The 25926-nt window shown below is 39.3% G+C and overlaps 1 long non-coding RNA gene across 1 annotated transcript in view; it reads left to right on the forward strand.

The window, feature by feature from the left end:
* The first annotated feature begins 1249 nt into the window (after positions 1-1249).
* The window catches only part of LOC143706663 (uncharacterized), a 98611-nt gene continuing 73934 nt past the window's right edge, over positions 1250-25926 (forward strand). The window contains exon 1 of the long non-coding RNA XR_013193011.1: positions 1250-1314. This is a non-coding gene — a long non-coding RNA (uncharacterized LOC143706663). The remainder of the gene's footprint in view (positions 1315-25926) is intronic.

Raw genomic sequence — 25926 nt, forward strand, 5'->3', positions numbered from 1 at the left:
TTTTATCCCAAATAACATATTTAAAAGGGTAGGTGGCCTTTCTTTTTTGATGAAATGTAATTACTCCACTGGTAAATTACCCATTAAATTGGCTAGTTTTCATCAACAAGCTCTATTAGCCTGGAAATTGGTTTACAACCACAACTTTTCCCCCCATAAAACCATCTTATGGAATAATTCAGATGTTAAAATAAGAAATAGATCACTCTTTCTTGAGAAATGGTTTAATAAAAACATAATTTTTATTGCAGATCTATTCAACTCTAATGGTGATTTGTTATCCTATGAGAGTTTTATGAATATCTACCAATATCCTGTCCCGTTTAAAGAATTTAACTCTGTTACAAAGGCTATTCCGAGTGGTTTATTATGTCTGATGAAAGCTTCCCTTACCTATGAGGCATGTTCTAAACATTTATCCTTGTTATGTTTGGGTGGTGTTTCACTTTTAAGTAAAGATTGTAATAATAAACTTATTCGTCAACTCTCTCAATCTAGAAATCAATGTACTCCAAAAGGAAAATTCTTTTGGAATTCTATAATAGATAACATTCAGTGGAGGAAAACATGGTTACTACCATTTAAATATTGTATACCCAATAAAATGAGAGAAGTGCACTTTAAAATTTTGCATAATATATACCCTTGTAATGCGCATTTATCCAAATACTGTGATGTAGCTGAGGTATGCACCTTCTGTAATAATGAAGTTGAAGACGTCTGTCATTTGTTTTTTTCTTGTAATGTTTCTTCAATTTTCTGGAATGATTTAAGTGCTTATTGTTTTTCGAAAGTTAATGTGATTAGTAATCTATGCTTAAAGGATGTAATTTGTCGCTTTGAAAACCCTAACAAATCTTTAGAGTCTACTGTTAACTTTCTTATCATTGTGGCAAAATTTTACTTTCACAAGCAAAAATTTCGTAAGAAAATTCCTTCTTTTAATGATTTCCTTTGTGAAGTCAATTATTTAATCAAATCATTAAGAACAATCGATAATAGAAAATGTACGTCTTTTCTGAAAAAATATGATGAGATCCTCCATGTTCCATGAGCTATATCTCTGCCGTTTTTTATTATTTTTTTTTATTTAAAATTTATTTTTATTTATTTATGTATTGTTTTATTTTTTTTATTTTTTTATTCTCGTTCTGTATCCTTTAACAGTGCAAATTTGACTATGTACAATAGATGCTTTTTTGGAAATGTTCTATATTTCTAAGAAATGTATATTTGCACTACTGTAAAACATTTCTTCAATAAAAAAAAAAAAAAAAAAAAAAAAAAAAAAAAAAAAAAAAAAAAAAAAAAAAAGTTCATGAAGCCTGGGGATGATGTCCTACCCACGGGCGTAATTTCCGAACAGGGGGGACATGATTTTAACTGCACGCCGTCATTGCCACGGAGGAGCAGGACCGAGCCTGTGTAAAATAGCTCACTGATTGAAAGTTCTAATAAGCAGGTATAGGGACGTCCCGCGTGACGTCACGCCATTTGGAGCAGCCATTTGGACGGAATAGAAAATGCTATACCGCCGGTGATAATACAGCTCGTCGCGAAGTATTTCTATCATGCCCGAGCGATGCTGTGCAATTGGATGCGATCAGATACGTGATCATACAAAAGGAATATCTTTATACCGTATCCCAAAAGAAACAAAACGGAGAAACAAGTGGTTGGCGGCAATAAACAGGCAAAACGCTGATGGCGGTGTTACTGTTTGGCTTCCAACTCAACACAGCTTTGCACTCTTCATTTTGGATCAGGTAAGTTGTCCCCACGAAGGCTAATGAATGATTTCTCGGAGTTCGGGATCAAATGTTATAAATCCACTGTTGCCATAGAAATCCGCAATGTGTGTGTGCACACTACCATTCAGCATAACATAACAGGGCTCTCAAGTGTCACGCATTGAGTGTGACAGTCACTCATTTCGGTCTTTTGTCATGCTCTCCCGCCACACATTGTATTTCTCACGCTGAAAAACTATTTGTAATATATTTAATATGCCGCAGCGCCCAAAACTCTGGCCGCGCCGCTCTCACTGTGGAACCGGCAGGAATCAAGCGCGTCCCCTCTGGTGTTGTTCGTCGAGCTATACAATAGCCAATCAGAAAATAGCACTATTGTTTCTGGGTAAGATTTAACACAACAACCAATGAAAAAAAATGTACACGGTTCTAATGGTGTATGGGTTGACTACATTTTTCTACGTTTGTTTTGTAGCAGTGAAACCAACATTAGCTAGAAACAGTATTAAAGTAGTAATAAAGAGTAGAGAAGGAATTGCTCAGTTAGCTTCATAGTCAGTAACGTTACTGGTAAATGCATTTACCTAACACACTGTAGCCCAATGTCAAAACGTTTTTATGTAGCCTAATTATATTATTAGTATAATAATATACTAATAATATATTACCCACGGCAATGGATCTATTATTAGGGGTGGCCCACCCCTAATAATAGATCCATTGCCACTGAGTAGCTGATGGATGAATTCCGTCAAAATGGCTGACACGCGGCTAGGGGTCACGTGACTGGGAGATCCCTATAGCGGTTGCGGCACAGTCAGCGATGAAACGCCAGAAACAACACTAGGTGACTTTAATGACATCATTGATGAAAAGAAAGAAAGGAGATGTGAGTTGGTTGTTCAGTAAATTAGCTCAGGTCAGGATAATCATATTTTCTGTCTACACCTTTTGATGTTAGCCTTACGTTGACTGAGCTAACGTTAACATACACTGCTGCTAGGTAAATTCAGACTGTTAGCTAAATATTTAATGTAGATTGTAGAACATTCTGTGTAGCTTACTAAAAAAACATTCTGTGTAGGCCTACCATGAAAACGAGTCCACTTTAAACCGCAGCATTTTCTGTCAGCAGTGTAGGGTAAGTGTAAGTCCATGTACCCTTTAAGCCCACTTTCAACTCTGAAGTCAAATAAAAAAAAGAGAAAATAATATTTTATGCTGCTCATTATTTTAACCAATCCAGTGATTTGTTACTTCCCTGGCATTTTTTATTGCATAGCAATCACATTTGGCAATGTTGAGTTAACCCCACCCATGTGTATGCGGTCTCAGGGGACCTCACACAAAGTCACCTCAAAACTTTGGTGTTTTGGGACCTTCAGAAATCAACACATTTCGGCAATTTTCAGCCATTTCTTTGGTAACTACACTGATATTATGTCAAATAAGAGATAAATGTCTTGGGTTGTTTTTTTTTGTATGAACAAATAGTACTTTATCATTTTATATAATTTTCCTTTAAATGGAAAGATGAGTTTTATTTGCTTGCGTTCAAAGCTAATCTTTAGGTCAAACCATTAGCCTTACGGAAAGGCTAGACTGCCAAAGAATTAAGCATGTTAACTGCAAACAATAAATGTTTTGAGATTCATTTTACATTAATTTACCAATAAATACATCATAAATTGTTTTGAAGAGAATATTATTTTCATAAATTAACTTTCTTTAAAGGTGGGCTTAAATGGCACAGTGCCACAAAACGCATGCAAACTATAGCCAACACAAGCTAACCTTGAATGAAAAAAAAACAATGAAAACTACTATGATACTTAGTCCATAGTATATTTAACTTGTATTTGTAAACATATCTTAAATTTTTAAAGGAAAACATTGTCTTTTTTCACCATTACACACTGTGGAACCATTTAAGCCCACCTTATGTTTGTCAATGAGGAATCCCTCTAATTGTAATTTTTGATACATTTTCTGAAAATGTTTAATGATAACATTTCTTTGTGTGCTTTTACCATACTAACCTTTTAACCTTACCTTACTTACTACCTTAATTTACAACTATATTTAGATAGGTCTACAAATTACACATTCATTCAAATGAGATAGAGCCCATTTTGTCCTAAAGTCCTTTATGTATAACCAGGCATAATTCGGGAGCCAAGCCGAGTTCAGGCTTGAGATTCTGGGCATGGTGAGGTCCCAGAGGGACCCTAGATTCCCCACAGTCCTGAGCCCCTGACCGTCTGGCTTCGACACACCCCCACTTCCTGTCCAGCTTTGACCAGGCAAAACCCGGAACCCAAGTCGAGTTGGGGCTCTGTGTCAACAGTGCTGTGTTACCTCACAAGTTTAAATCGTCTAATAAACTGACCTGAGTGAGTAGTAATCCAGCACTTGCGGGTAGTTCGGTAGAATTAAATGTCCTTATTCCTTTATATCCGTGGGACTTGCGTGTGATATCTGTCTCTTATTAGTAATCGCGACCTGCTTCATACTACTGTAATGTTAAAAACATGAATGTTTTCACTCATCCATAAACATTATTAGATCCATCAGCTTGACAGCAAGTCCCATCATTCAGCTTATCACTGCGTCATAAACCTACACCTTTGTTATTGTAAGAGGTTAGCGACCCCTAGCGGCGAAAATAAAATTACATATTGTAGCTTTAAGACTCCAGACCACCAAGGGCCACTAACACCTACCCATCCCACCCAGGGCTCTAATCAGACATTAGCAAAAGGATTTTGTTTAATACTTCCCTGTCACTGAATAAATATATTGATGTTTTACTTTAAAATCAATTAATTTTTATATTCTGTGAATCAATGAGGATGTGGGCTTATTTGGAACACATGTGGGGTTAAATGGTGCCAAAATACCAATTAAGCCCATGCCAGACTTCTGACTTTATTCCTAAATTATCTTAATTTAATATTCTAAAATGTACAACTAATTAATACATTTTAAGAAATTATTTTTCTTACAAACTATGTCAATATCTATGAAAAAAAACTAGACTTAGATTTTGGTGGGCTTAAGGTATACTTACCCTATGACGAGTAGTGCTATCAACATTAACGCAAGCGATTAATTTTTGTCCAGCTTTAACGTGTTCAAATATTTAACGCAATTAACGCAGCCTCTGTTCTTTCTGTCATCCTTTAGCTATGGTTATATGATCACGTTCTTATTCACGTAAATGCTTTAAACCATTCATGCGCGACAATATAAGACAAATATAATACGAGTTGTCTTTTGCGCTTGAACGAACAATAACACACACATTTATGCCAAAATGGTTTGTCAAGTATCTTCACAAGAACAGTCTTAAATGAGTTATGGAAGTAAAGAGTAGTGAGAGAATGAGATGCGTGAGATCCTGTCAGCAGCGGCAGATCTTAAAGTGACAGCATCCACTAATTCTCTCTGTCAGTAAAGTTAACTAAAGAACAAAGGGAGCAGAGAAAATTACTAACTGCTCTTGACTAAAGAACACTTGTAGCTTTAATAACAATTAATCTATATTTCATTTATAATTTATGCAGTGCGGACTGTTTTATAACCTTATTCAATTTTTGTATATTTCATACCTGTTAGACAGGAAAGTACATTTATTATGGGTTTAAGTGAGGATTATTTTAAGTTCACTTAAATTAAAAGTTGTTATACTTTTTTAAGCCTAATAAATGTTTAAAATTTTGTGGGGGGGGAAATCATTTTCATTGAGACATCAGTAGTTATATTAACATCAGTGATACTGGCCTTCATTCATAAAAAGATGCCATTAAGATACAGCCATAATACTTGAAAATAAATGGTGCCATTGAAGATAAGTCTGTCTCTGCAGTTTCGGGATTAACTGCATATACTGTATCCCCCTAATATAAAATAAAAAATATTTTAATTATTATATTATTTCTAAATATTAGTGATTAAATAAATGCAACCTTATGTGACCATAAAAGTGAGTTCTTTCATAAAAATTTAAATATCTAATTGACTCCAAACTTTTAAACTGCAATATATGAATATAGCTACAAATTATCATACTTATATAATATACAGTATAATCAATTTATATTTATTACTACAAATATTATGGCATTATATTCTAAACCCCACCTCTACTCAAATGTGACTTTTGTCTGTGTTGCTGTAGATGCCGTTGTAGGGCATCACCAAATTTTGTCAAGTCAAGTGATCTGATCACAGCTAATTATTGCTGGGGTAGATCCACTATCACAGAGACAACTGACAAACACATAGACTAGGAGCATGAAGGTTTTACCAGACAGGATTGATCCAGCATTGTGACAGAAAGGAGTCCAGATGGACTGAAGGAATGGAGGGCGGCTGTGCTTAAAATGCAATTTTTTACGAATCGTAGGAAAAAATTAGATATGAAAAAAAAAATCATTTGAAATATGCAAACATAAATGTAGCAGCCCAATCATCTGCAAATTCAGCTTTCAAAAGAGACTGCCAGAAGCAAACAAGAGCCAAGTTTGAGCGTTTCATAAGGCTAGAGAGTTAAACATTAATGTGAGACTATAAAAAGCATCACCTCTATACAGCTAGGTATTTAGTTATTGCATTTAGAGGTGCTAGTGTCAGGAAGCCTTTGTATGGATTATATTGCAAATTAATAAAGCACAATCATAAACAGACATACTTTCATGCATGCATCTAAATCTTATAGAAAGAATGAGGAAAAAGAGGGAAAACAACCCAATACTCTCTAGACTTTGAAGAATGAAGCCTTTGTAAAATACAGCTGATTTATATATCCGCAGGAAAAGATTCCTTTGTAACAAAGCCACAGGCAACTCCCTCACACAAGCAGAAGAAGAGGGTCATGAAACAGACAATCTTATTATCCTGTCTTGCATATATAACAACTGTCTTATGAAAGACTGGGAGATAGCATGGTGAGAGAAAGATTTTGATAAAAATTGCAGATGAAAATACCTTTGAACAAATTGCTGGTGGGTTGGCATAACCAGATGTTCATCTTGTGAACAGTCATCATGTTTCACATCTTTTCTAAACAGCAAGTGAAAAACTGTTACACCAAACAACTGCACAAAAGGTTCACTTGGTTGAAAAAAAATCTGGTTACACTTTATTTGGTAATACTTTATTTTACAGTGTCCTTGTTACATATGTTACATGTACTTGCAATAGAAATAAGAGTAAATTATGCATAATTACATGCAACTAACTCTCAACCAAATCCTAATCCTACCCTAACCCTATAATAAGTACATGCAGTTGCTTAATATTACTCAGTACTTAAATATATAATTACAGTGTAACAATGACACCTTAAAATAAAGTGTAACACTTTTAATACTTTTAAGACTGAGTAATATTAATGAACAACATGTACAAATGGTCCGTTCAAGTCATGTCGGAAAGATCGTATTTACAAGTTGAACACACATGAATGCCACCACAAAGTCGTAAATACCTGTGGGACGCTTAGGATTTTCTTTGAGCCTCGATCATGGCGGATTACCACAAAATTTACAGGTGACATTTACACCAAAATAAGCAAATTGCCTGCACAAAATATGATAGCATTGTAATATATAACAATACAATAAAATTTAAAGTGACTAAATTAATGAAAAACATTAAAAAAAAACACACACCTGATTGTTCTTCATTTTCTAGAAAGAGTTGTTGCTGTAAAAAAAACCTTGCTGTATTTTTGTCTAGTTAATTATGAAAAGGTACACCGCCATCTTGTTCCGACGAAAGTGGCTTGAATGCACCTGACAAGATGTTTAACAAGGACACTGTAAAATAAACTGTTACCAAAATGCTCATAAAACCTCTTAGAACAAGCTCCCTCTTGATAGTCTCCATTGTGAGTTCTGGTTGATCTATAAAGTATTCCAGCTTTGTTCACTTGTACTAACACGTGAATAAGGCATTTGTGTACAGGGAAGAGCCACTGTACTTGTAGTGGCTGATAAAGCAGTCTAGGACTTGGTGTCAAACTGGCCAGTGTTGTATCTTCCGAGATTTTTTATATCCTTTGCCTAAAACTCTTTAAAACTAGGGCGACCACCTATACAGAAACTGTACCTCGTGCTTTCATGATGCAATGATAAGGCAATATACTGTACACAGCACTTTTCCCACAGCCTTTATTCCGTAAGCCTTAAAAACAGGATATGTGTAAAAAAAAATGTTTTTTTTAAAAGACAACGAAAGTACCAGCAGTCAGCATGTTTGTTATTAATTAATTGATTAGTGCATCTTGGTTAATCCATCCTGCTGATTTCAAGTCAGGATCTGAAGAACTGAAACTCCACTGTTTATTTACAAATGTCAGAGCAGTAATCTGCTAAATCCCACAATCCCCTTAAGCAGGACCACTTAATCCTTGACAAAATTGTTAGCAAGACCGTCACTGTTCAGTGTAGGAGGGAACCAGAGAGGCACAGGGAAGACATACATTTTTGTTATTGATCCAATTTAGGTTGAGTATTATTATTCAGCTATCCAAGTTACATTACATGCACACACACACACACACACACACACACACACACACACACACACACACACACACACACACACACACACACACACACACACACACACACACACACACACACCGCACACACACACACACACACACACACACACACACACACACACACACACACACACACACACACACACACACACATACAGTGATTATAATTTATACATTTCATTTAGCTTGAGAATAATTCAAATGAACCAATCTGGCCAAATGTAAATATTAACCGTGATCCTCGGCATGTTGTTCTCAAAAGTCTCTGCGTATGCACAGTATTAACAACAAAGCTCTCTTTAGGGATTACAATGTGCATCACCCTAAATTACGTGCAATTGGGCAGACAGTTTGTATATGAGACAAAGAGAAGGGAGGAGAATGAGAGTTTGAAGCATCTCTGCTCAATGCACTTTCAAACATGGGGTGGGAGAAAAGTTCGACAAGTTTGATATGAATAATTTATCACGCCTGTGTTTCGATGCACTTTGTTCTTTATCCAAAGGATATGCATTTTAAGTTTTAATACCATTTATGGCTGAAGTTATTATGCGTGATCAAATAATTCTCAGTCCAGGGATTTTCAAAGAAGGCTTCTTGTTTTAGTACTCTCAGCTGTCAGAACTTATGCAAGCCACATGGGCATGCCATCTTTTAGCTCCTTATCCCTTCCTCATTTCAAAATTACAAATATATAACTATGTCCTGGGTGTTTAAAAACTTAGCCCTTCATAAGAAAGGCCTAAATTATTCATAGCGTTAAACATTTATTTTGTTAGAATTTCACATTATCAAAGCGAACATTCTCCCAACAATAAATGCATGCACCCGATCGTACTACAGTGGCGCGGCCTAAAATAATCTCGCTCTGTGATTTATTTAAGGTTATTAGATAAAGGGTCTCTAGGAACCTGGCCTAGATTTAATCACACACTTTGTTCATGAATTACATACATATTGAAAGGCACTGTAATTTTAAAAAGACTGAATTAACCAGGAGTGAACAAATGCATGTTAATGTTTTGAAAAACAGTACAGTGGTACGGTGAATAATAACTAATATGTCTGCTTAGAGCTAAAGATGCTTTATGATCTCATTACTTATACACAAACATATAAGTATCTGGAAACTTAATTGCACTTCATAAAAGGGGATGAATATTTCAACAGCAACCAGCATCCTCACATGGGTGTCGTGAACCTCATCAGCGAGTGACTGAGTTCATCTAAATCAAGCGTGCGTTCCATCCGGCCGTGCTAAATTATTCACCATATTTATCTGTGGTCATTCAATATTCATATGCTTTAATAAATGTGGATTTTAAAGAAGGGGGTGGGAAATATATGAAGCACTACATACACGGATCTACGCAGCTGTCTTTAAAGGTTGGAAGGTCATGGAGTGAAGGATCTCTTTAAACTTACGAAGACTCTATTAGCTTTAGATGGGGCTGGAGCGGAGGCCCCTGGTGCTTTGGTGGGTAAAGTCAGTGGACTTAGCAGGATCTAAGGGGCGGTTTGAGGTGCATATAAAACAGGCAGCGTCCAAGACTGGCTTACTAGTTAAGGTTACACGAAGACCGCGCTGATCCAGGAAGAGAACGAGGAACTGCTCACGAACTCCAGGCGCTGTAAAGGGCTGGGATTTTTTTTTACAGATTGTATCTCATCAAGTGAAATAAAGTAAATGGGTGAGAATATATTTTAACAGTGCAGTGCAGGCCGCTGCTGAAAGTGGATGATGTGATTAAGGATCAAAGGTAAGGACATAACTGAGTGACACGGGAAAGCTCATCGAGCTGCTTTGAAGGGCAGAGGCATTCCTCTCTGAGCTGGTCAGGTTAGAAGAGAAAGCTGTCAAACACATTTCACTGAATAAGAAGCAGTGACTAAGGATTAATGCCTTCACAGAAATGGTCTGCTATCCTTTATTACACAGCAAAGAAGATAAAAAAAGTGGATCTACTCTTCTGGAAAAAAATTCATAAAATGACAACACCAAAGGGATAGGTCATCACAAAATGGAAATTTTGTCATTTACTCATCGTGATGTTTTTCCAACCCCATGTGACTTTTTTTTAATGTGAATGGGGACTAAGGATGTTAAAAAGGATGCACAAGTGCCATAAAACAGTCCATACAACTTATGCACCATATTCCAACAATTCTGAAGCTTGGATGAAGTTTATTTGCACCGATAATGGAAATCATTATGAACAGCAGCTACGCTAATTATTTTCCCTTTTTGCTTTTTCTGCTGTTATCTCGGGACGCGAGTCCCGAGAAAAACGGCATTCGTCAGCTCCAGTTTGTATCCAGCCTTTCACAGAGACTTCAGATACGCCAATCACAAAGCCTGTGAAGAGACGACTCAACACCGGCGATATGGACCCTCTATGGTGGACGGCACTGATCCTCAACAACTCGTCTCAACACCGGCGTGATTACTTGGACTTCCAAAAGATGGAAATGGATAAATATTCTAAATGTTCCGATCCAATCTGACTTGTAATGCTGCCCGAATCATAAATCATGCACTGTTCCTTCGTTGGCCAGAGGAGAACTGGCCCTCCGACTGAGTCTGGATTCTCCCAAGGTTTTTTTCTCCATTCTGTCACCTGATGGAGTTTTGGTTCCTTGCCACTGTTGCCTTGGCTTTTGGCTTGCTTAGTTGGGGACATTTAATATTCAATAATATTATTGATCTGACTTAAGGTGGACGTTGACTCAATTTTCTTTTAGAAACAAACTCTGTTATATTATTTTCATGTTATCACTGTGAAGCTGCTTTGATACAATCTGTATTGTAAAAAGCGCTATATAAATAAAGGTGACTTGACTTGACTTAATACTGTGGTTGGCGGTTAAAACCAAATCGAGCCAAGAACCAAATCATTTATCTGATTCATGATTGACATCAAACCAGCTTCTATGTTCAAAAAAACAGCTTGACCACCTTAAGCTGGAATGGCCTGGATTTTCCCAGTATAGTATGATATTCTATATAACATTACATTCAAGATGAACTCAGGAATGTTGTCAAGGCTTGCATGACTAAAACGGCAATATTGAAAAGCTGACAAAGTGCTTCAGCATTGACCTCAAGTTCTACCAAAGGAAACCTAAATAAGGCCTTCACAATTATTTTACCAATCAGAACACCAGCCATTAAATTTAATTGAAGGACATTGTTACGTTAATGTAGAGGTTCTCACAGGGTGCCAAACTGTTTGTATGAAAGCATGGAAAACAAAAATATCTTAGCATGTCCCTGACTCAGTGGGTTGCTTTTTTCTGAGTTTTGGGAAAAGAGTTTAAAGTTACTGAGAAACCATAAAACTAAGAGCTCTTGCTTTCATTGGACGCTGATGTTAGAGTGTGCAGCCAGACTGAATTAAATGAACATGAGGTAGTAAATCTTTATGAGGGGCACTAGCAGGGCTCATAATTGATTAATGGTTGTCAATGCAGAGCAAACAGCTTGAACTTCTAAAATAGCTACCGAGAGCATTTGTTGTTGTTTTTTGTTCTGGCTTTGTTGGCCTGGGTTCTTTCATTGCAACAGGGACATCTGTAGGTTTTTGAGTCTTTTTTTTGTTGTCAAGCTTTAAGTGTATCTTCTTGAATCTGACAGCAACATCCTTAAAATAGCCCAGACGAAATAATTTTAGACAGTTCTTGAGATGCATTTAGTAAATCTCTCTAGATACCCGATGGGTAGCTCTAAGCTACTTGTTCAGACATACATCTGTCAGGAACTGCTATGAGACAAGAAGGTTGAGGATGCAAATGCAGTATTTATTGAACAGGGTAATCCAAAGACATGATCCAAAGTACAGGCAAGGTCAAACACAGGCAGGCAGTCCATACAAACAAACAACAATGCAGGGAACACGGGCAAAAGAGTAATCCACGGAACAGGTAAGAAATCCAAAACCAAGAGACATGAGACCAGAGAGAATGCTTGGAATTGCAGTTTAACACTAAACAAGACTTTGCAGATAATGAATGAGAAAACCAGGCTTATATGGGGTGGGCTAAACAAGATAATGAGACACAGGTGAATGTGAGAATGGATGAAGAGTCCGGGCAGTGAGTTATGGGAGATGTAGTTTGTGAGGGAATGGCAAAAGTCTGATGTGGAGTGCCCTCTGGTGTAGTGCTGCACACTTAATCATATCGCAATCACATTATTAAAGGTTAAAAAGAACAACTCAAATACTTTTGATAAGAAAATAATTCTAAACTCTCAGATTCAGTCAATTTTATTACGGAATTCAAACAATAGCGTTTTGGCACATGTAAATGTGACGTGACAGTCAGATCGTGGTTGTGAACCGAACATCTCTCACTCTTTACTAGTAAATAAACACGAATGAACAATAGGTGTGTTGAAAGGTGCAGAACAACTTACTAAAATGTTTATGCCTCATACATAATATCGATCAATCAGTGTTTTTCAACCGCGGAAAGAGGTCAATAATACAGCTGGAGAGCAATATATCACATAACGTTACGTTTACCTCAGGAAAGCCATTTGATAGCACATTAGTTGGCTAGACAAATTAATTATATAGAGAGGAGTATTTTGTTAAATATGTGCTAAGTAAATTTTTACTTATTAAAATATTGTAATGTTGTTATTATAGCCTAGTAAAAACCACATTATTTAATTTGAGTTGTTATTTTTAACCTTTAATAATAATACCAGCTGACAGGGCTCTCTGTATGTTTACAGCATTAGGTGAGTTTTTTTTTTAATTAGAAAAATTAACATGTATCTACTGTAGCTAATATTTATCCAAATGAATCGATATTGATACAAGATCGGAATCAAATGAAATCGTGAAATTTGAGTCAAGCTATAATAACAACTGTGGCCAGTCATTGTACCATGTAAACATTGTTGTCACTAAACTTTAGTTTAGTTTAGTTACCAAATGTTTTGACATCACAATACACATCCTGTTTAAATGTCCCTGCTCGTCTGGACAGAATGTTCAAAATATCTTAATTTCATGAGAATACTATTGTTCTATTGAGACAATAACAAGTTTGCAGTAATGCAAAGATGTCATTATTTCATTTTGTAAAAAATATTATTTTAATTTGAAAACACTGTGCATTTAGTTGTTGTTGCTATTATCAGCATTATCACTAATCTGTGTGTACATGTTCCTTGAGAACTAAGCAAGTTGACTCATGAAACCATTTGTTTATTATATCGCGATCGCAATTGCAATATTGAACTCAATAATCGCAATATGACATTTTCCCCAAATCATGCAGCCCTGCTCTGGTGGCTCTCTCAAGGGCACTCCAGCTGGTGACCGTTACAACATCAGTATGTTACAGTACATATTCTACATATGACGTTTTAACAAGAGATTGACAAAAAATTCAGTGAAACAAAATAACATATAAAACACTTTTCCACAAAGGAATAATTCATTCACAGATACAATTTGATGATGATTTCCATTACACGAGAGTAGATGTTAAAACTTCATGCTGATTTGTACTCGGCTTTCGCCAAGATAATCACCAACTAAGACGTAGCTTTACAGTAACCTATGCTTCTCCATCCATTTACGCTTCTTTCCATCTGGTGACGTGAATCTTCTGTCTGGTGTTAATATTGCGCGTCAGCACACACAACGGCTGCAACCACAGTGCGGTCCCCCCATAACAACCCCCTGGATTGAGCGGAGTAGGGAACATCTCTAGGGTCTTCAAGTGGGCACCTTCCGTCCTCAGTGTTTCGTCGACTAGCCCACGACACCTCAAGAGGGCTCGACAGTGACTCTGGCGTCCCAGAGTCACCCCCCTCCGTCCCCCACTCAAGCTCAGCCCAGCTTACTGACCTCTACTTCCCTCTTGCTGCTGAGACCTAACCACAATCTCACAATCTCTCCGCAACCCAACCATACGCGCCAACCCGTTTGACTAAGACTGTCGAGTAGGGATGGGCATTCGATTAAATTTTCTTAGTCGATCGTCGGGAGAATTAACGATCGACTATCGATTAATCATTAATATTTTTTTATTCAAATTCATTATTTATTTAACTTTTTATAAATTAAAAAGGCAATGAAAATACAAAAATACAGCGTGTTTTTCCTCGATTAGATCTTTATTACAAGATGATCAACTTGTGGCAGTAAAACTGGACGTTCGGTTAGGCTAAACTTGAAGATATATATGCGCTGCGGTGCTCGAAAGCAACGGAACGAGTTGCGAGTTGGCGTTCTTAAACAGAGACCCTTGTTTGTTCCAAAATAATAAATAATAATAAAAAATCATGTTAAACAATAACTTAACCAAAAACATAATAATACTTAGATCTGACAGGTTTTGTCAAAATGTAACTCAAAACTATCCAAGAACGAAGTCGAGAAAGAGGGTGAGAGAGATTACTGTAACAATCAATTAGGCTAGGCTACTTAACAAAGCCTCATAAAAAATAACTAGTAACTCACATACAACTTCTACACCAGTCTACTGATTTTTTTTGAGAAAGATAAGCATGTTGATGACATGATCTGGGGTCAGACGCGACCGCAACTTGACCGTCAAGCCTCGTTTACACTTTCGCCTGGCTCTGCAGCGCGAGTCTCCGCAGACTGCGCGCGCACCTCCCCAAACAGACGAGGCGTTTATACTCGACGCGCTCGCCTGTGAAACACCGAATACCGCAATGACGTCATTTTTGCCGCGCTAACCTTCGCGCTCTTGCGGACGCCTCGAGTGTAAACAAGGCTTCAGTCCAGCCGCTGAAAACACCTGCTCTGAGGAGACTGACGTTGCCGGGATGCACAGGTACCTCCGCGCTAACTTGACCAGCCCGGGGAACACGTTCACTTTCCCGCAGCAGCATTAGTTTAATGATAATCGATAACAAATTAACGTGATCGACGAAATTCTTAATGATCAATAATCGATCGTCGATTAAACATGCCCATCCCTACTGTCGAGCCCCACTGGTGCGTTAATATGCAGTTTCAGTGGCAACGGTTCCGTATGGCATACCACCTATCACAAAACACAATATCTGCCCAACCACCCGTCATTCACGCAATATACACAGGAACGTAATGACTGTAAATACTATACGACCTATACAAATAAACCAACAGTTGCTGCTGAGACCTAACCACAATCTCTCCGCAACCCAACCATACGCGCCAACCCGTTTGACTAAGGCTGTCGAGCCCCACTGGTGCGTTAATATGCAGTTTCAGTGGCAACGGTTCCGTATGGCATACCACCTACCGCAAAACACAATATCTGCCCAACCACCCGTCATTCACGCAATATACACAGGAACGTAATGACTGTAAATACTATACAACCTATACAAATAAACCAACAGACCTTTCAAGTTTTCAAGAATTCTACGAAACCGTAGCATGGCGGCCTGTACACAGCCAGCTAGAATCTTTCCGTCTCAACCACAGCCAGTTGCTCCTCCTTTCTGCTGCTTCAGATAAGTTCTTTACTGTACGACGCAACTCTTGGCCACTGAATCCGACGTCTCTGAGGAACCGGGTTGTAGAGTGTGCCACAAAACCTCGACAACCCACTTCCACTGCATAAACCTGGACTCTCCATCCTCGCTGTTCTGCTTCAGTGGCCAGATGAGCATACCGCAGTTTCTTCCTCTCATATGCCTCATCTACCGCATCCTCCCATGGCACTGTTAACTCTATCAGTTGAACAATGCGTGCTGATCCAGACCACAAAACAATATCTGGTCGTAGGTTAGTGGTGGCAATCTCAGGTGGAAAAATAAGCCGTTGATCAAGATCAACCAGCATTTTCCAGTTCCTAGCAGCTTCCAGTTGTCCTGGGCGAGAATTGGTGTTAGCACCTTTTCTTGGTGGTTGCTCGCCTGGGCGGAGGAATATTGTCTTCTGCGTGTAATGTTTTGCTAGAACAGGCGGCAATTTATTGGTCAAACTACGCTTGCCTTCCAATGCTAAAGCCAAACATCGCAATACTTGATCATGGCGCCAAGTAAACCGACCCTGGCTAAGAGCCACCTTACATCCTGTCAAAATGTGCCTTAATGTGGCAGGTGATGAACACAAAGGACAAGATGGATCCTCTCCTACCCAGAGGTTTAGGTTCTGCGGTGATGGGAGAACATCATATGTTGACCTAATAAGGAAACTGATCCTACTCTCTTCCATTGACCAAAGGTCTTGCCAGCCCATTTTGCGTTGTTCCACACTCTCCCATTTCATCCACTCTCCCTGCTTGGCCTGGGAAATGGCCTTTATACATCTCATCCTCTCCTCCTGCTTTCGCACCTCGTTGACTACCAGCTTCCTCCTTTGGGCTGGGCCTGCCTTGTGCCATTTAGGAGGAGCTAAACTGAGCCCAAAACCCCCTCTTCCATGCTGTACCTGTCCCACGATATCCCCAATTTGAAGGTCAGCCTTTGCCTCTACTACAGATTTCTTTGCTGACCACTTTCTACCAGTTTTTACCACAGGGGCTGCCTCCCTTACACATTTGTCGCGTGACTCTGCTAAAGTCATTTCCAGTCTGACCTTGGCACACTTAAACGCCTCGGTTAAAGCAGAGACTGGCAGCTGCAATACTCCTTTACTATAAATAGAATTATTACTATATAATAATTCATTCACAGTTACAATTTGGAATACAGTACAAACATTGCATGGACTGGATTTATAATAATTTTATGGTGCATTTTGAAGGTTGAAAGTTCCAATGCACATTCATCTTAATCGCATAGAAAGTGCCTGATGCATTACTCTAAGTGTTCCACAGAAAAAAGAAAGTAAGAAAGTCAGGTTTGGATGGAACAACATGAGGATAAGTAAAGTTAACGTGAGGATAAGTAACGACAACATTTAAATTTTTTTGGGTGAACTATTCCTTTAGGCTAAACAGCATCTTTTATATGACCTTTTTGTAAATTTGCAGGGTACTTGAAGAAATGCAGACACATGAAACCTTATGACCTTGCATTACCAATCAACAGCCCAGTCCACCTACGCTAAAGATAAGCCCAGTGCACAGCACAACTGGGGGTTTAATTACCTAGCGTAATCTCATTATTTTGTTTTCTAAACAGACTACTGAACAGCCTGCTAGCTGTGCACAGCTAATTGCCATTTCTCGAGGACAGAGTCACTGAGAGGAAAATCAAAGCCAACAGCAGAGGGTAAATTAGGACCACAACAGAATTGAAATATCAACCCTCAGGCAGAAAATCAGCATTTCTGCCACATCACTGACCTTTTTCTCATGTTTTACTGCACATTGACAATCACACCTAAGTGAAAACAAAAAAGATTATTTTGGAGATTAAAAACAGTACATTATATATAGTAAGTTAACTTTAATTATTTAAAAATTTGTTGTATTACAAGTTTACACCGGCCCTGAAATTTGATTGGCAGAGTGGCGTTCCAACAGTATGTGGACTCGATTTTCATATGAAAACATTAAACATTCACTTCGCCACCTACTGGCGTTACGATGTAATCAAAACAATCTTTATTTTACATCGTTACTTTCAAAAAGTGATTTAATCGCTACCATAGACAGTATTTATATTCGAACTAAACTTTTTATTTCAGTACTTGTGTGATATTTTGAATGTTTGTAACAGAAATAAAGACAATGTGTAGTTGTGTTTGTGAAGCTGTTTCATGACAACTGCTCTCTCTGGGTCAGCAGCGCAGCGCCAATGCATATCTGAATGTTCGCTGTGATTGTACTTGTCAAAGGTTTAATAGACAGGTGAATCGAATCGTTGTCATTTACGAATAAGATTGCATCTGTGTTTGAATCGAGATCGCGATCAATTGAATGATTAAATGTGCAGCTCTAACTTATAAAATAATATAATAAATATGTTATACTTATAGGGGCGGTTTCCCAGACAGGGTTTAAATTAAGCCGGGACTAGGCCTTAATCTAGAATAGTTAATTGTATCTTAAAATGGCTTTGTGTAACACAGATAAAGATTAGTTACAACTGGACTATGGAGTTCTGAACTAAAATAAACCAGATTAATTTAAAACCAACCATTCTAATCTGAATTAGCATGATAGATGTTGCCTATAAAACATAGAATGAACCAAGAAAAGTTTAAAATTGCATGGAACTGAGAAGCAAATCCAAGGAAAACAGTGGAATCAGAAAAAAGACTGCAATCAAAAAATGTTTACTAAACAAGAGCAAATTATTTTTAAGCAAGCTAAATAAACTGCACACACCAGCTATGGAATAAAAGAAAAGAAATGCTGAAAGTCTATATGTAATATATTATATATAATATAATACTATATATAATACTATATTTATGATAAGTATTTAAATATATATGCATATATATATATATATATATATATATATATATATATATATTTAAATACTTATCATAAATATAGTATACTATACTAAATAGAAGTATATTATAAGTAAAATATAAGTAAAATTAGTTATAATAAATATATATGTGTATTCATTTAAATTTTACATTAAGCATTATTCTTCCCTCTATTCACTGGTGGAGGCGACATCTTTCTTTGCCTAGAGCGACACTGTTGTCTAAAGCAAGCACAGCTCCATCTCGCTATGCTTCAGTGAATCACAAAACCAAATGTGATTGTGATATATTCACTGATATGGAGAGCTTTACAGATGCGGCTGTATATGAAATTCCACATTGTAACTCGAAGAATTCTAATGCAGACTGTGAACATTCTCAAGCTGACCTCATCTCGCCTCCACCAAACAGCTGGAAAACGTATGTGACCAGGAATCTGTCAGTGTTTCACATTGCTTGAAGTCCAAGACTAGAGCTTTCTATTTATGCTGTGAATGTGATGGTGCCATGCGTTAAGGAACTTTGGCACAAAAAAAAATACTTCATCTGAATAGAGACACACACACACACTAAGAATGCATCACAGCATGACTAACCCCTCTGGGCGATGTGTGATGGTGAATTGCGGTGACAGGCTGCCCCAACATTGGCCTCTATGTTTTGACGTTCTCTGAGTGTCTTTGCACGTTATTTACACAGAAAACAGTTAGTGCCCTTTACTTCGCTCTCCCTTTTTCTTCCATACCCTGCAGTCTCCATTTCTCTCAGCTCTCATTCAGCATAGACCGCAGGGCAATAGTATGGAAGCCTATTTCCACCACAAGAGTACAAAAATGTACTTGTGACTTTATATCTCCCAATGTAACTTAATATCTTTTAGCTTGAACTTTTTTTTTTCATAGTTGCAAATCCATATCTCACAATGTGACTTAATCCTGCGATGTCTTTATATCTTTTACTTGTGATGTTTTAATAGCACCATCTGATTTTATATCTTACAATGTGACTTTCTCACAATGCATCTTTTTTTTTAGCAACTGCAACTGTTTCTCATAGTTCCAACTTCATAGATCACATAGTATCTTTTTATCTTGCAAGTTGACATTATATCACGAATGGGGCTATATCAAGGTTTTACAATGTGACATTTTATTGTGCAAAGCAACTTTATATCATGACTTTATTTCTCGCGATTGTGGTTTTACATCTCAAAGTGTGACTTTGTCTCACTATGCGCAAAGTACAGTAACTTTATCTCACAACTTTAACTTTGTTTCTCGTAATTGTGTCTATCTTATTGTGACTTTCTCCCAATGCATCTTTTTATCTCGCAACTGCATCTTGTTTCTCATAATTGCAACTTTATATCTCACATTGTTCCTTTATCACGCAAGGTGTCTTTATTAGAGCCCAAGCCCTGAACAGGCAAGGCCCTATTGTTCTCCTAAGGATTATTATTTTTAGGGCTCAAGCCCTGAAAGGGCGAAGGCCTTATTATTTTTTTTAGGATTATTATTAGGGCCCAAGCCTGGGTGGCGGTGACACCGGTGCAAGGGCCCTTACATCGCTGCTTGCACCTTTAATGTCTTTTATAATTTGTATATCAAAGCATCACTCTACCCCAGAATGACTTTTTTTTGTGCAATGTAACTTTATATCTCATAGTGAGACTATGTTGCTGTTGATCTCAGCAAGATCCTCAGAATAATGTTTTGATGGTGCCACAGTATTTACTCCTCTTGGGAGAATGAAGCTATGAATTGGTTACTTATGACATATTTCACCTTTTAAAATACCTCAAAAGCTTAACTCCCTGAAATCACCTCTCCAGTGCTGTCCTTTCTTTAGTGAGGCTTCTTTAGGGCTTATTTGACTCAGACATTACATCACATCTCTCGTTGAAACCAGGGACCCGCAAAATCAGGCCTCCAAAGTGAGCACACCACTTGGGGCGATTCGTTTGAAAGCTAACGATGACAGCAAGCTCAGAGCGCATTAAATGACCAAGACAACAATGTCGACCTACATTGTAATGTTATGTAAATCTGACCCAACAACTGTTTTCTTTTAAGGAGCAATGCTTAGCGAGCCAGATCATGGCTCGTTACAGGATTTTCATGTGCTTCCCACTTTTAGAAATGCCATAGCTGGCTCCTAGAGGGACCCTCCTGGCTTTCTCTTTTACATGCACTCATACAAACATGCTTACACAAACACACAGATTAGCAGCCACATCACGTTAGCCAGAGGGACACACACTCATCAATTTGTTTGTAAACAGCAGATTAGCGCACAGTAAAACCAAGTCGTACACTGGGTCCCTGAAGGGAACACACACACAAATAGACTAAACGCATACTAAGAGAGCGAAGAGGTACACAAATACACACATACATGGATTTAGCTCCATTTTGCTGTTTCTCTCTATGCAATCTCTATGTATCTCTCCAATACAGAGGAAATGCACAATTTTGTTCCTTAACAACCTTATCTTCTTTTCTAAATCACATGCTTAAAGAGGTAAATGAGGGGTCACAGATATATAATGCAAATAATATATAGAATTGAGATTTGATCAAATATTGTTACACTGTGTCCTCAATCCTAAAGAGATAATACCATAATATTATTTGAAGGTTGTGGCATGAAGTGGTCTCTAAAGACCCAAGTATTACCATCAAAAAACAAACAAACATGCAAGTGAATATTGTACCATTTCGTAGTATTTTTCTTTTAAATATATATATATATATATATATATATATATATATATATATATATATATATATATATATTTGCATTCCTCCGGGATCGCTTTCAACCTTCAATATTGTGAGGGTGCTGCTCCAATTTAGCAGTCTGGACAGAATAAAAAAAAAAAAACGCTGGTTCCTGGAACGCAGGATGACTAATCGAAGGATTAGATCAAGTAGAGACTCAGAGGGGCTTTTTTTTTTTAGTCCCTTAAATTATTTTAACAACACCTTCAGCTTCATTCCAGTATCAAAACCCACTTAATATCTCCCTGATTAAATATCTAAGCTAGAAAAGAGAAAAAATGCTCTGAGACAGTCTAAATTCATCTGAATTGTGTTTCAGTGCTGATTGTCTCTCAAATGCCATCTAAATTAGCTATGTAAGTATGTTCCGTATGTACAGTTCCTCTGATACCAGCAAGCAGCATTATCATTTCTCCTTTAGGGTGTGCAAAGAGTACAATGGAAAACTGTCTCTGTTACCTGGAAAACCTGCTAAACTCTGCAATGAGCCGAAATATGAATTTAAAGCAGCATTACCCAAGTGAAAAATAAATACTAAAATGTATTTGAAATACATTTATTTTATGCTAAGTATACTAAAAATACATTTACATACTTATGTACTATAAATACCCTGCAATTGTACTTTTACTTCTGTTGACGTTATGATTAAATGTACATTACAATGAACTGTATTTGAGTTCTACTTGAGTATAAAAATAGTATAGATAAAAGTTTACAGGAAATGTGTTGTGAATTGCAAAAAAATTATAATTCATAATCTTGAACTAGGTTTTATAACCTTTACATTTTTAATAATTTAATCACAATTTTAATATCAGGTATTGTTTAATTCAATTAAAATTTATTTCCATAGCACTTTTCACAATTTTACATGGTTGCAAAGCAGCTTTACATACTGTACATACCAGGACTAGTGCCTAGACAAAAGCTTACTGATTCCCCCCACCCTTTTCAGGCGGGGAAGGACAGGGCTTAGGCCGGAGAAGTCACTGCTGTTCCACAGGACCACTGGGAAAGCGATCCCTGACATGGAAGGAAGGGATCGCTTTTGCGGAAGCCAAACCTACCCGAAAGGAAAAGTGGAGAATACACATATGAACTGGGCGCAGACAGGGCAGTACAACATATGGAAGTCACTGGGGTGGCTCCAGCCTAAGAAGGGGGGAAACTCAGCTGACAGTGACGGCAGAGACTCTGCCGAGGGAAGACACGGGCTCGCTGTAGGGAGCCGTACCGTGGAAGAATACACATATGGGTTCACCGTAGGGATCGCAACATATGGACCCTGCCTAACCCCTTGAGCCGCAGGGATCCCTGGTGATCCCGAATTTTACATTCAAAAAAATTGTGCATTGTTTTTGAGCTGCTTTATCTCTCTATTAGTAATTGCTAGAGCAATTCTGAGTTTTTCACAGTAAACTGTCAAGTGTTAGCTTTTAAATGATACCTTGGTTTTGTGTATAGTCAGAAGGACTCCTTAGCAACAACCATTTTATTATGGGTATGTCATTTTGCACTCGATTGCCAAAAAGGGGGGCGACTGGTAAGGGGCTAACACAGATTCCACACTACTTACGAGTGGTAGGCCTAACACCAGACGTTCTGCCACGTCCGATGTCGGAGGGGTGCGGAGGAACTCAACAGGGATCGGAAAGGGGAACTCACTGGAGTAGAAATGGCGCACGTATCCAGTCCATAGGAGGGGAATGGCGTAGCAAGTCGACACTTTGAACCGGGCTCACTGTGAAACTGGTTTCATGGGAAGGGAGCCCACAGGAAGCAGCGGTTCAAGTAAGCCCAGCCCCCAACTCTAGAATATCGGTCAGCGAAGCACCTTGTCAACACCTAGGAGGGGGCACACTCATTTAGAGGACCTCACCACCTAAGTGGACAGGTACACCTCGGAATTTTCACCAAGATGAAGGCAGCCACCATTCAGTGGGCCAACATCGCTTGGAAACAGCCTTCCCTCTCTGCTGATTTCCTAAACAGATATAGAGCTGATCTGAAGACCTAAGGCTTGCGTTCTGTACACGTCTAACCGCTATGAAGCGGACGGACAGAGAAGCCAGGGCTAGGTCTGCCTCCTCCGGGGCAGCACTTTCAGGCTCACCACCCGTTCCCTTTACGGGAGAGGTAGGAACCTTGGGCACAATCCAGGCCGGGGTCACAGCACGTGAGAGTTAGCCGGCCCGAATTCCAGGCACAACTCATTGACCGAAAGCGAGCAAGTCCCTGCCCTCTAGTAGAGACCATCCGAGCAGGAGAACTGTTATAAACAGAATTTTTAACTCACTGCATGCAGTGGCTCAGGGGCGGTCTCTGCAGTGCACCTGCACCAGAGATAAGGGCCAAATGGATAAAGAGTGGCAGAAGGATTTCACCTTTGCTCCCTCAGGAACCTGACGATCAGGACGTGCTTCCCATGCTTCTGTATGGTGATGTGCGTTTAATGGAAAAAGAGGCAACATCATTTTGAGGGTGGAGGAAAACCGCCTACTCCAACCCATCTTGCAGGAAAGAGAGCACTGAAATGACTGAACGCTCTCAGGATCTCCTCACGGAGAGAAGACTCACCAACGAATAGGTTCTACTTCTATTAAGCATAAGCACACTACCTCTTTTCAGGGGGTGCTCGCAGAAGTGATGGTAACTACCACATATTCCTGCGATAGTCACCTCAACCGCCGCGTCCAGTGTCGGACCGTCCCGGAATCTCCAGGGGTCAGAACGCGGGTGCCATCGTGCCCCGTCCCTGAAAATGTGTTCAGGGGAAGTCAGAAAGGCTGTTGAGGGGAGCCAAGTCTGGTTGGCCCAATAAGGGGCAACTATCAAGACCTGCTCCCTCCTGCCATGGCACAATAGATGCAAGCAACAGGTGCAAAAAAGACCCAACTGGCTATGGAGCACTCAAAGGGAAGAACTCTGTACTGATACTTCAAACCCTCACACGCAACACACGGGATAGCCTGCGGTGCGGAAGGTAGAGATCTGAAGCACATGTAACTCAGGTCAGATGCTGCAGACCATCTTGGGCCAAGATAGTCACGACCCACCATCTAGTAGCATGAAGAACGAGTTTACAAGAACTGGCCTTCATACCGGCTGAAGGGAGAGTATGAAGGAGGATGACCGGGTACTCGAACGCACCAAGCTGCCGGCTGGCGACCAAGGGGGGCTGATGGGTGTAAGGCTATACAGGGTCACACACCACCAGACTGGCTCTCTTGGGACCCAGGAACAGATGAATTTGCTCTTTCTTTGAAGTGTGGGTACCGCTTGCTCCGTTTCTTTTGGGAGCCAGCGGCCAAACAGATGTCAGAAATACCCCTCTACACACTATAGGGATCCCAGTAACTAGAGCCAGACAGATGTATTAGAAACCTTAAAACCAATTTATTTATTTATAATTTACTCAGTAAAAACTGGGGCATATCTTCCCACAATAAGTAAATACACAATTTTTTGCAATAGAATAAAAATCTATTCTCAAACAACAACAAAAAAAAACAAAAAAAAAAAAAACAGCCGTCCAAATTGCTCCTTAAGCTGGCTGTTTCAGTCAACCCAGGCCAAGGGCGTGGCAATCCTGAGGCACAAGGGGGTTCCCTGGAGGCGTGGCCGAGTACAAGCGTGTTAGAGCTGGGTATCCCGGAAGTAACGTCTTCGCCACCGGCAGCGTAACTCCTCCAACCCAAACAAGAAAAATTGCAGGAATCAATGCTGGACAGCAGCAGCAGAGCTTAAACTCTCATTCATGGGCCAGTGCAGAAAAACTACTTTCCTGTCCCGGATGGGAATGGCGCCTTTCTCCCCCACTCTCGCGAGTTGTCCGACCGGCGGCCTGGCACTCTTGGACCACAAAGGGGGACATCACCAGACCGATCGCGCATGCCACGACACTCGTGCCCCGGAGGGCGAGGTCTGAGCAGTGCGCTGCTCACCTATGAGCGCATGGTCTGGGCCAGTGGTTCTCAACTCCAGTCCTCGGGACCCATTGCTCTGCACATTTTGTATGTCTCTCTTATCTGACACACTCAGTTCAGATCAAGGAGTCTCTCCCAACGAGCTGGTGATCTGAATCAGGTGTGTTAAATAAGGAGACATAAAAAATGTCCAGAGCAATGGGTCCCGAGGACTGGAGTTGAGAACCACTGGTCTGGGCTACCCTCGTGCATGTCCATGGGTGCTCTGGCCTGACAGACCTGTAGCAGCGCCATGGCATGCGAGAGGAGGCGGCTTGCCCATAGGCTTTGTAAACTCTGCCCGTCGGAATGGACGAGAACTCACAGGCCTTAGGGAGGGACGAGGATCCCTCCAAAAGGCAGCGACCGCCAGACAAAGGTGCACCTGTGTCGTGATAGACCGCTCCACTGGAGGGACAGCCTCGCAACCCTTCACCGCTCCTCCATCAAGGGTAGTGAGGGGGAAAAACTATTCAGGCAGTTTCTGGC

The sequence above is a fragment of the Siphateles boraxobius genome, unplaced genomic scaffold, assembly GCF_051911475.1.
Source record: "Siphateles boraxobius isolate OS27281-9 unplaced genomic scaffold, OSU_SipBor_1 41, whole genome shotgun sequence".
Classification (NCBI taxonomy): domain Eukaryota; kingdom Metazoa; phylum Chordata; class Actinopteri; order Cypriniformes; family Leuciscidae; genus Siphateles; species Siphateles boraxobius.